The sequence below is a fragment of the Macaca thibetana genome, chromosome 4 (genome assembly GCF_024542745.1).
Source record: "Macaca thibetana thibetana isolate TM-01 chromosome 4, ASM2454274v1, whole genome shotgun sequence".
In the NCBI taxonomy this organism is placed as follows: Eukaryota; Metazoa; Chordata; class Mammalia; order Primates; family Cercopithecidae; genus Macaca; species Macaca thibetana.
The window spans coordinates 54540637-54553721 of NC_065581.1; the positions used below are offsets into that span (position 1 = coordinate 54540637).

The 13085-nt window shown below is 41.0% G+C and overlaps 1 protein-coding gene across 2 annotated transcripts in view; it reads left to right on the forward strand.

Annotated features, from left to right (window-relative positions):
- LRRC1 (leucine rich repeat containing 1) overlaps positions 1-13085 on the forward strand; it is a 130046-nt gene that overhangs the window by 46413 nt on the left and 70548 nt on the right. The gene's annotated exons all lie outside the window — the stretch shown is intronic.

Sequence of the window (13085 nt, forward strand, 5' to 3'; positions counted from 1 at the left end):
CCACTTCAATTTGTGTGGTATATTTGTGAGTTGATTTTTATTTTCAGATCCCACTATTGATTCATTTTTATTGAACATTTGAATAGAGCATCCTAATAGATACCCCAATGGGATACTCAAATGCCTTTCATTTTTAAATGGGTACCTTGGTTTAACCCTGAGTTTTATACCGCTTAGAGGGCTTCCCACATGGGCTGGTATTGCTCCTTGTTATAGCATATTTGATTTATTAAATTAAAGTAGCAGCTCCCAGTGGTCCTATCTACTGATGGAATTCAGTTCTTGTAAGGACCCTGGTATAATTTCCTCACGATAGTCTCAAATATGGTCTGAATTATTTATTGAAAAGGTAATTCCTTTATTTATCTCCTATTACATCCCTGATTTATTTTGTGTTTTGCTTTTGCTTTCCTACAAAAATCTGTAGGTTTCTTCTGAATCGATTATCTTTAGGTCTGTATATTTCTGTCTGATATTTTTGACAAAAACCCCAGGTCCCAGACATAGTATTCTTTTGTGGGTCATTGTTATAATACAGCAGTCAGTACTTGGTCGGAAATATGGTGAAGAAAAAATGATTCCTCCTTTCTGCCAACTTCTAATAGGTTTTAAATTGCTGTTATCTATTACATTCCATAAATTAGAAACTGTCTTCTGGCTTAGCCATGTGATCGTGACATACTTTTATTTTGCATGAAAATTATTTCTTACTTTGAAGGTACTAGAAAAAGTAAAACAAAACAAAACTTTTTTTTGGGAGAGTGTCTTGTTTTAGATGGCTTATTTGGTTGCAGGGAACCCAGATCTACCTAGGTAAAGTGGATTTGATTGTACGGAAGCAGAGGGTGGAGGGAATTAACATATACCAAAAGCAGTGGCACCAAGCTTGCATTTGACACTATCTTGAGGGTTTCATGGCCTCTCTTTTCCAGTGTGTCTGCGTCTGTTTGTGGGTTCTCTGTACTTCCCTCCTCAATGACCTGGTCTGTTGTAACTGGCTTGTGGTGGCCTCTTTTTTGTGATTTCTTTTTACGTACAGTTTGGCTTTTGCCCCTGCTGTAGCATTTGTTTGCCAGTGAAGGATTTCTCAGTGAAGAATGGTTGACCCAACTTATCTTTTTATGCCAACTGGAAGACATAGAGTACAGGTCAGGTTACCAGCCACCCTGAAGGTTGGCTGCCCTGGGAGGTGGATGGCAACCAGTACAAAGCATGGCCCTGCCCCTCAGCTCAGAAGGTGTTGATGAGCAGCTTCGCTTACGCTGGAGTATGTGGTGGGGTGGGCATGTGGGGTCTGGCCAGGCCAGAATTGCCTCAGAAACTAGCCTGTATAATATTTACCCGAAGTATATGTGATTGAAATGATTCTCTTGTCTTAGCAGTTATCTAAGTTATAAACAATGACTAGCTATTAACTCTGCAAGGAAGCAGTGACTTTGTAAAATGGTCACAGAAATCACAAAATCTGAAGAAATACATAGCAATTTTGAAATGGGGATTAGAGATAAACAGAAATACTTAAGAAAGACGAAAAGTTTTGGCTCTCACTCTTTGAGGGGAAGGAAACCATACAGCTCAAAAGTTCCCGGTCCCGTAATTAACTCTAATGGGATGCTCAGTGGAAAGTCAGAACTGGTCAGCCGCCAGTTTTACCAGTTCCCACATTAGCTCTTTCAAACACTTGTAACTAGAAAGTAAGGCTCCATGCATCTTCCCGTGTGTCCGCTTTTACCTTCCAGCACGTTGATAAAAGAAACTAGTCTTTCACTGAAGGCAGTATCAGAACACAAAAATGTTTCTGCTCCTTGAGACACCTACACTGCTTTTTTAAATTTTATTTTTTCCCTCAGTTTCAACCTTTCCTTCTGCAAGTGTTCGAGTTTTGTGAAGGATCCTGCAGAACATTCACCTTCTTACCCAGCTCTCTTAGAAATGCTGAGAGGGAGTTAACTGTTCCCTTCCCTTCTTGGCAGGGCCTGGCTCTGGCTCAGTAGCATGATGTGTGTGGTGGATGTGGGGGTAGAGGGGAAGACAGCATGGAAGGTTCGGGGCTTTCCCGGAGGTTGTTAAAAGAAAGAATGAACCTGGGCTGGGTGCAGTGGTTCATGCCTGTAACCCAGCACTTTGGGAGGCCAAGGCGGGGGGATCACGAGGTCAGGAGTTCGAGACCAGCCTGACCAACGTGGTGAAACCCCGACTCTACTAAAAATACAAAAGTTAGCCAGGCTTGGTGGCACGCGCCTGTAATCACAGCTACTCAGGAGGTTGGGGCAGGAGAATCGCTTGAACTTGGGAGGTGGAGGTTGTAGTGAGCCAAGATCGTGCCATTGCACTCCAGCCTGGGCAACAGAGCAAGACTCTGTATCAAACAAACAAACAAAAGAAAGAATGAGTCTGTGCAGATGACAAAGCAGAAGAACAAGGTCACTATTTACTGTAACCAACAGGTATAGGGGTCTTAGGCCATTTCTTGGTCTGTCAGATCTCAGTATGCTTCCTGTCATTTTTTGGACAGATAAAATCATATCAATCTGAATACCCTAGGCAAGTGAGTAGGCAAATAAAAGTCACAAAGCCTGCAGCTGGAGAGTTAGTGTAAGAACCTGACTTTGTACAGGTGCAGACATTTGTGAGGGTTTGTGACTGGTGCCTGGAGGCCTGTGTGGGTCTCTGGTCTTCTGTTGCCCCACCTGACAGTGCCCACTTTCGGATCAGAGGCTGTTCCTTTGGGTCCCTGCCCAGCCTCAGTGGTTTGTAGCAGGGTTATAACCAGGGCTGGCCACAGTCATGATAGGACCTTCCTTAGTTCTTGATTTTGCATTGCTTTGACCAGGGAGGAGAAAGTCCATTGGATTAGTGCTTGTCATACTTCAATGTGCAAGGAATTATCTGAGACTCTTGTTAAAATGAAGATTCTGATGCAGTAGGTCCAGAGTGGGTCTGAAGATTCTGCATTGCTAAGAAGCTCCCAGGGAATGCCAACCCTGCTGGTCCCCAGCCACACCAAGAAGGATCTTAGACATCACCACCTGCAGGCTTGCTGCTAACTTTCCTTCAGCAGCTTCCTGTGGTTAGGAGCCCACATTCACTCCCTTCAGGCACCCCTGCACCCTCCCATGGAAGGTGGGAGATCTTCCGGTCATTCCTGGTTAAAGGGTAAGATGCTAGAGCTGACTTTAGCTCAAATTTGCTTTGATTCTAAAAGCAAAACTAACCTTTCCGGATGTTTCCTTGCTCAAGTGAGGAGAAAACTCAGGTTTTGCGTTTCTCTTTAAAGAGGTTTGTAAATGAAGAGAGAAGTTTTTACAGGCTCATTTTCTGGGCCAAGAAGAACTGCCAAGACCTTCAAACACTGACTTTTGTGGCTTTGTTTTCTGACATTTCAGGAGCAAAGTCAAGGGAATTGTGTGCTGTGTTGGAAAAGAGAAGCATGAGTTTAGGGAAAAAGAGGGCAGTGCTTATGGATTATCTAAACTGCAAGGATTTTTTTTTTTTTTCTGAGGGACAAGTAGAGAGCTTTGGGATGAGCACAGTGCATATGGTCTCTTCCCCAGAATGACTAGATGTGCTCAGCAGAGAGGACCCTGGCTCGGAGCCCTGGCTCTGCTGTCAGCACGCGGTCGACTTTGGGCAGGCCCCTTCTGATGCCGCTGGGCCTTGTTTTGTGGAGTGGGATAAAACCCTGCTCCCTGTATGTGCCCAGTGAGAGTCGAGGAAAGCGACACACTTCTCATGTCTTAACTTGGTGGATTTTTTTTTAAAGCAGGCAAATGTCTAAAATATATATGAGAAGAAAAAAAGTAGGTGTTTCCCCTGAACATAGAGTAAAGGATGATTGGAGTATATGAACTAGATATCTGAATTTGCTGGTAACATTTTGTCTACAAAAAGTATACAGACTTAGAATTAAGTTCTGCAGCAGTTTTCTGTGGTGAAATGCATATGCTTCAATGCTTGGACCTTATATCTGCTTTCTCTGCTCACTGATTATTAGCTGCTTGAGGAAAATGACCTCTGATTGTGTGAGAAGTGGTATTACCTCTTTGTGTGAGAAGTGGTATTATCGCTGGCTGCTTGAGGAAAATGACCTCTGATTGTGTGAGAAGTGGTATTATCGCATAGTAGGATCTTGCTCTTCAAGAATCTAGGGCAGACTTTCTTAATGCTTCATGATTCCTGCCTCAAGGGTTAGTAATTTGAATTTTATAGTCTATACTGTAATTTGACTTACATCACAGTACTATATCATTATCCATTTAGTTCAGTTTTCCCCAAATTGTAAGGCGTATACTACTAGCACTGCTAGAGATGATTTTAACTGGTGCTGCAAAACAGCAATTTTAAATTTTGAGTCATGGTGAGAAAGTTATCCTTTTAGTTTCAATTTTGTTCCTTTTGGATTGCATCTGTAAAATTTGATAACACTATATTGTATTTGCTACATTTATCTTTTATATCTAGTAGTGATAATAGCTTTGAATTCATGTTAGTGATTTAAAACAGTTTTCTTCCTTTAAAAATCTCATCCAAATTTTAAAAGTCAGTTTAAAAGAATGAGGCAAATGATAAAGAATGCAGGGGCTACACCAGGATGGCAAAAATTGTGAAGGTGGAATAGAGATGGCTGAAGTTAAGGAAACACTTGTCAGTATTAGCATAAGGTGCCAAAGAGATCATGAATCTATTTCTCTTATGGGGCAAATAAAACTGCAGATAGAAAAATCATATCCAGAGACTGCATGCCTTCACTAATTATTTCGTCAACTTGAGTTAACAAGAACTTAAAGGTAAGACAGTTTTAGTATAATCATCACTAGCACCAGGACAGCACTGCAGACTGAGTGGACTGCCTACCAGTGGGGACATTGTCTCATCCTCTTCTAGAGGCTGGACTTCGAGTGCATGATTGGGTTAGTTGTCCTCTGTCTAACCACCAGATGCTGATCCATGTTTGGTCTATAGTTATGGATTTGTTTCATAAAATCTGAAACCAATCTCGAAGCCTGCTGAAATGCAGAAGTACCACGATAGCATCAAATCGTGGTACTTCTGATTATGCCCTGAAAAGAGCTCGTTCTGGCAAGTGTAACTCTAGTGTGGTTAAAAGTCCTCCTACTTAGTTACGAACAATTAACCTTTTTTGTTTGTTTGTAATAACTGTATACACGCACATCAGAAGTGTGGCGGAAGCAAGTTTTTACCCATGTGGACTTCAGACTTGCCATAGTTAAGCCATTGTTCTCTCTTTTCTTGCTGCTGAATTTGGGCCCAAATTTAGCACTTTCCTGAGCAAACTACCCCAGTGACTGGACTTCATACGTTACAGTAGGAGAGTTTCGTTGTCACTGTCATGGTTAAAATATCACAGGAGACATCCAGCAAAGGGAGCACACCTGTATGCTCACTGTACCTTAGGTTGTGCTGGCTGGACAGTGTTGAGCCCAAAGCTTGCATTCTTGCTTTGCAAGTACATCCGCTTTCCCATTGTGAGCCTCCTCTCTGCCTTAACTTTTACCTTCCCTTTTGTTAGGAAGAATAGTTAATGTAGAAAAAAAAAATCGCCTTCTACACACGTTTTAATTCCAGATAATAATTACCTTTAAAGTGGGGGTGAAGAGGAATCAGGCTTCTGTGATGTTTTCTAATCACCTTTCCATTCTGCAAATTTCAGCGAGCATTGTTTAAACATGAAGATATGGTTTTCATTTCAAATGCTGAAAAAGTTGGGATAAACTTTATACATGCATCTCTTTTGATGAGTATATTTTACACTTTTTGCCTGTTTTCTTCTTGCCATTCCATAGTCCTTTTCTGTTCCGATCTGGAAGGGTCTTTTTGGTCTGCCTTCTGAGGGTCAAGTGATCTTCCTTCCACTTGCTTTGTCAGAACATATATATGGAAGAGTAAACTACTGTTCCTCTTTATTCTGTTAATATTGTTAATATTCTGTAATCAGAAAAGTTATGACTGATGAATAAGTTGTAGGCTTATATAACTTTTTTCCTTTTAATCTTTTTTTTTTTTTAAGACGGAGTTTTGCTCTTGTTACCCAGGCTGGAGTGCAGTGGCGCCATCTCGGCTCACGCCAACCTCTGCCTCCTGGGTTCAAGTGATTCTCCTGCCTCAGCCTCCCGAGTAGCTGGGACTACAGGCGTGCACCACCACGCCTGGCTAATTTTGTGTTTTTAGTAGAGATGGGGTTTCTTCATGTTGGTCAGGTTGGTCTTGAACTCCCGACCTCAGGTGATCCGCCCGCCTTGGCCTCCCAAAGTGCTGGGATTACAGGTGTGAGCCACTGCACCCGGCCTACGCTTTTTTTTGTTGTTGTTGTTGTTGTTAATTAGCAGGTTTCTGATAGATCCGAGTTTGAGAACAACACCTTTGAATATGTTTTTAGGTCAACAAGTTCTTCATTCAGTTACAGGTTCTTTAAATGTTTTGTCTATTTTAAATAGCTCCTTATCTTCCTACCTCCATCCCTCCCTAGCTCATTCATTCACTTTATCCGTATGTGCTACGCTCTGTGTTAGATCTTGGATATTCTAAAACAATGGCGGATTTAACCCAACAGGCTAAGTTATGGAAGGAAAAATAATTGCAGTGGTTTCTCCTGAAATAAAACAAAACCCTAACATATGGGATGACAGTTTCTGCTCACTTTTTAATTAGGCAATTTCTGTAGGTATCAGGTTGATGGTTTCCAGCCACAGTGCTGGCATCATTTTGATTTTGAGGCCACCTATTTTGTTATGTGAATCTGGCTGAGCCAAATGGTGCTGAGGCTCCAGGCAGCTGAAGGCTGGATGGCATCTTTTGGTCAGGATGGTGACACCAACATGCTCGCACCACTGCAAACAGTGCTGTCCTCTTACTGAGCTAGAAAAGACAAATCTTGGAAAGGAACTTGAGCCAAGAGGGAAAGAGGGAATGAAAAGCTGTACTAAGAACTGCAATTTGAGGATTAAATATAGAAATGATATGATTTTTAAATTAGCTTTTTAAGTGTTGAATAAGTCCTTAATCTAACTAAGATGTCGGCTCAAAGTGACTAATGAAAATGATTCTTAAAAACATAGTGGTGTGTGACTGTTGTCCCAGCTACTTGGGAGGCCAGTTTGAGAGGATCACTTGAGTCCAGTAGCTTGAGTTTACAATGAACTATGATTATGCCAGTGTACTCCAGACTGAGTGATAGTGCAAGTCCCTGTTTAACAAAAAAAAAAAAAAAAAGATTCTGTATTCTTTTCAGTTTGAAAAAGCCTAAAACTCTGGCACTTTAAAAAATGCTTACAGTTAACAACTGTAGCTCATAATAAGACTTTTTGTTTTTTTAACTTCAAGCAATATTTATTGAGTACTTACTAAATGTAAGGCTCTATACTAAATTGTTCTATCCCTTAAGGAAATAACGAACAACTCTACAGGCACAACAGACAAATATAATGACTATTATACTATGGTATAAATGAAGTGCTCATTATGTTCGGAAAAGTGTCAGTAACTAGGATCAGTAGCAACTGATGTGAAAAAGACATGAAAGAAGAAAAAGGCATTTTTGATTAGATGTTGGTAACAAGCAGTGTAACAGTTCTTATACTTTGGCAGCAAATTTAGAGGGAGTCAATGAGTGGATTTCTCAGTTGGGTTGTCATTTGTTGTTTGTTAGAAATTTATTTCAAATGTTTGTTGTAGCTTTATGGAGTCAACAATATCATTAAAAATGCAAATATCGTAGTGCTTCTCTGTGAACTATTCACTGAAAAATTTAAGGTTCTCTCTGAGACAGATTTATTAGGAATTGATTCATATAGTTATGGGGACTGAGAAGTTCCAGGATTTGCCCTCTGCGGGAAAGCCAGTGGTGTAATTCCAGTCCGAGTCTGAAGGCTTGAGAAGCAGGAAAGCCAGGGGTGCAAATTCCAATAGAAAGGCAGGAGAAGATGCCTAGTTCAACCAGGCAAGCATGAAGCAAAAAGGGGCAAATTCCTTCTTCTTCCATCGTCTGTTCCATTCAGGTCCTCAGCAGATTGGATGATGCCCACTACATTGTAGAGGGCAGTCTACTTTATTGAGTCTACCAATTCAAATGCTTATCTCATCCAGGAACGCCCTCACAGACACACCTAGAAATCAATACTGTTTTAATTTGGCATCATGTGGTGCAGTCACGTTAACACATAAAAGTAACCATCACACCTAGTAAATGTAGATACCACAGACACACACACAGACACATAGACACACACAATCTCATTACACTTTAACAACTTCCTAGTGAGTAGCATGTTTATAGGAAACTCAGATGCCTGTCCAAAGAGGACCGGGTAGCCTGCCTTCCCACAACTGTACATAAATGCATAAACCTAGACCTAAGTTAACATAATTGATGGCCACTGATAAGTTAATAGTTACCATAAAGCCTATGCAAGTGTTTGTGACTTTTTTATTTGAAGTTTTAAAAACTACATTCTTAAAAAATATGTTTTAGAAACTAGAGGTTTATATTTGAGGAATCCTTGAAGTCCTTCGCTTGAGGCAATATGTCATCGTCATAAGTGTGTGAGCCCAGGGATCACTACCTTGGACAGATTACTTAATCTCTCTTTTCCTCAGTTTATTCATCTGTAAAATGATTTTAATAGCACCTACTGTATAGAGGTGTTTTTGACTCTTAAAAGAGGCTGTGCATGTAAATACCTGCACTAAATCAGAAGTATGCTTTTTGTTAGAAAAATTAACATAAACAACTTAGAGTAGTGCCTTGTGTAGAATGAACATTCAGTATAGGTGCTATAATTCTGTCATCTTTCATTTTGGATCATGAAAATCTGAACTAAGACTGAGAGGACTGTCCAAGTGAGAATACAGGCCTGAGGGATAGAGTGATACAGGTGAGTTTTCGGCTCAAGATGACTTCTAGATACTGTGCACCATATGCCAGCCATTGTTCTGCTTCACCACATGTATCATTTAATCCACACACTAATTCTGTGAGATGCTATTAGCATCTCCGGGATGGCTGATGAAGAAACTGAGCCTTAAAGAAGTTGTCATGTGCCCCAAATCATACTCCTAGTTAGTGATGGACCTGAGATAAGGAACCCAGGAGGAGTGGTGCTTTTCATTGTTTTTGGAGTTTATTGAAGATAATAAAGGCAGATCTAATAGTTTTATTCTATTTTGAGAGAAAGGATGGACAGTGTATAGGCTAGTCACCCTCTGAATTTGAAGATAAAAAACTGGAAAAAGTTATCCTAAGACATTTAAACTTGCAAAAAAATCCATAAAACTACTAGTGAATAAGTTCAACCATCTGTAGAAATGCCCCACCCTAAGAGGTGGTACCTTTGTTTGGGCTGCTATTAAAAAATGCCTTAGACAGGATCATTTATAAACAAGAGAAATGTATTGCTCACAGTTGTGGAGGCTGGGAAGTCCAAGATCCGGATGCTGTCAGATTCAGTGTCTCATAAAGACTTGTTCTCTGCTTCACAGACGGTGCCTTGTTGCCATATCCTCACATTGTGGAAAGGGCAGGGGAGCTCGTGTTACCCCCTTCTGTTTTCTTTTTATTGTTCCATCTTCTTCTAGTTGAGTGTCTTTTATAAAGGCACTAATCCCATTCATGAGGGTAGAGTCCTCATGACTTACTTCCCAAAGGCTGTACCTTTTAATAGTATCACATTGGGTATTAGGTTTGAACAGGTGAATTTGGGGAATACCAACATTCAGGTGGTATTACATAAATAACAGGTGGTTCATAAATCTTTTTTTTTTTTTTTCTGAGACGAAGTTTCACTCTGTTGCCCAGGCTGGAGCGCGATGGCATGATCTCTGCTCACTGCAACCTCTGCCTCCTGGGTTCAAGTGATTCTCCTGCTTTAGCCTCCCAGGTAGCTGGGATTACAGGCGCTCGCCACCATGCCCAGCTAATTTTTGTATATTTAGGAGAGACAGGGTTTCACTGTATTGACCAGGCTGGTCTTGAACTCCTGACCTCAGCCTCCCATAGTGCTGGGATTACAGGTGTGAACCACCATGCCCGGCCCATAAATCTTTTATGGCTAGAAATGGGGTATCATTCCACGAAAAGTAAAAGAGCTTTCTCAGAAAGATCTGACATAACATTTCTGAGGTAACTGTTGTGCTGTCTTGGCAAAAGGTTGAAGTGTTGCCAGAAGTGTAGTGATAATCAGGAAAGACAATAACTAGGAATGTATGGGTTTTACCTTTGAAGGAAAAGTAAAGAGATTTGGTAACATGAGTGTCCCAGGTCCCTTGGAAGCAGGTGTAGCTCTCTTCTATGGAGATGACTTTGTGCATCTCTGATTACTGATGATGAAAATCATACTGTGGTCCTTTCTCAGGGTGTGGATATTCACTAAGCACTGTGATGGGGCATCTAATTTTCTGATATGGGTGCCGAGGACAGGTAATATGCTAACGTGATGACATCAGTACCTAGTTCCATTAGCATTCACATTGGTCACTCAGTCACAAGGAAATTGTCTTAGTGTGGCACATTTCCATAGTCATATCTTCTATGGGAAAACTGACTGACCTGGCAGCTGGTTAACTCTGACCCGGTTAGCCACTAAGTTTTGTCTCACTGGTGGTATACTACACGAGGCTCTGCTTCAAGCAGCCAATAAGCTTCCCTCTTTGAAGTTCTTCTTTGCAATATAGAGTAGTGTTAATTCAGCAGGTTTCCTTCTTTCAACTTGGTATCAATGAAGTGAGTTAAATTTAACCTATCCCTGAAGAAGACTAAGAAGAGCACTCCAAGAAGGGTAGAGAAATCAGTTGTTAGGATCATTTATTTTCTGGTTTATGTTCTTTAAAATACATGTTCCTTGTTGAGAATTAATAGTGAAATATAAAGAAACATTGTTGAAAAGCAAAGAGAACTGTGTGAATCCTTCTCATCAACATATTTATTGGGTGCTTACTGTGTACCAGGCATGAGGCTAAGTACTTCATATGTATTATATTTTCTGATTTAATCTTCAAACTATCTCCAAGAAATAAGCTTGCCATCTTCTTGTTACAGGTGACAGAACTGAGTCTCAGGTTAGAAACTTTGATTGTGTGACTCAAGAGTAGTAGAATTGGTGTTTGGTCTCAAGTTTGTTGAACTCTAAAATCATAATTCTGTCTCCCCAGTATAAAAACATTTATATCCCACTACCCAGAAATAATCATTAGCATTTCTGTACATTTTATTTATCTTTTTCTCTTTTCATTTCTGTTTTATAAAATTGGGATCACTTAACAAATAGATATTCCTATCTTGCTTTTTATTCACTTAACATAGGTTGTAAGCATTTCTCATGCCATTATTTGCACTTAAGCACAGTTTTTTTAAAAGGCAGATTAATCAATAACTTTTCCCTTTTCTATAACATGAACACCAACAGGAAGCTATTAGGTTTCAAAGGTAAGGTTGGTATATGGTAGATAATCGACAAGACAGGGGGATTTCCAGAAGGTTGTGATAAGTTAAAAGTCAGCCAGACAGAGTGAAGAAAGAGGTGAGTAAGCAGTTTCGAAGTCTTTACCTGATTTGGGCTTCTTGTGTTGAAATAAGTTAGGGAGGCAGGTACCCCCAGGGCCATGTAGGTACAGAGGGAAAGAATGTGGGCAGAGGCAGGCCAAACACATGTGCAGCTTTTAAAAGATACTCTGAAGCAATCAGGCCTGTATTTACCTAACAAAACACTCTGCTTGTAGAGGTGCTTGGTGAAAGTATTATACCATGCACATTAACAGTTGATATCTTGAAGTATTTAATCTTCGTTTTACAAAATGTTGAAGAACAAGCCTTCCATTCAGCAAGTGAATGAGTGAGTGCTGGGTTAAGATGAACAAGTGGGTCTGAGCAAATTAGGCAAAACTGGGAGGTTGAGTGCCAGTAACTCAACACAGGCCCAACACAAAAGGCAGCCCAGAGCCAGTGGGGAAACCCAAGTAACACCAGAGGGGCTGAGGAGGACTGAAATGAAGTTGGCATAGCAGCAAGCACCTCGGGGACCTGAGGGAGTCTTTGGAATTTCCTGCTCCCTCATCTTACGTTGAATGTGCTGCCTGTATTGTGGTCTGCCTGTTTACCTGGGTAGGAACTGATGGGCCACAGCATGGCAAGGACCTGTGCCCATTTGACGTTAGCCATGAGTGGAGTCAAATGCCATGGAAACTTGCTTTATCACAATCACAGGGAGCACCTTTGCTTTAAGAAGGCCTTCCTCACTCCACCCCAGCCCTGTTTTAGGTCCTTGCTCTATTCAGGAGCTATGCATGATGTCGCTGGAGAAGATAAATTCCTTCTGCTCTTCCTCCTGATCAGGGCCCTGCCTTTGGGTCTTGTCTCAGACTAGTCAGCCTTCAGGTTTGACCAACTGGAGCTGGGTAAAGAGGTCTCCTTTTTGCGGTTCATTGACATCTTCTGAGCAGATGCTTTGGTCTTCTGGAGCCCTTTCTTACTGCAGCTGAGTTTATTCTTATCTCCAAAACCCTTCTTTACTGTGCTAGCAACTGTTCTGTCCTTCCTTAGGGATCCAAATTGAAAGAGATAAACTCAAAGAAACATTCTAAATAAAGGCCACATATTTCATTATGAATAGCACAGAAAGCACTAGTGAAAGTCTTGGCAAGAGTGTATGCTTCATTGTGATAAGGGACGTAGGGACAGTAACAGATTTTTAGAATGAGTTTTATTCTTTCATGAACATTTATCCAGTGCCATGAATATGGGTTCTGTGCTAGAAGCTAGAGATAAATCAGTTTAGCAGTGGCTCTTGAGGGATTTAGGCCGGAAGGGTGGAAGGGCCAAGTCCATCCCTGATGACACAGGACAGTGTGGAAAGTCCTATCTCAGAAGTATACCTGAAGGAGCTGGGAGTTTGTGGGGCATGCTCCATCATTTTGGGGGAAGTAAGCAGTATCAAAAAGACTTCCTGGGAAACATGACACTTAGGCTCTGAGGGGCAAGTTGCGGATAGAGACAAACAAGTGTGAGAAGGTCATTTCTGGGCAGATGAAATAGCATGAATGCGTGTCTGAAAGTTTGAAATAGCATGATGAATTTG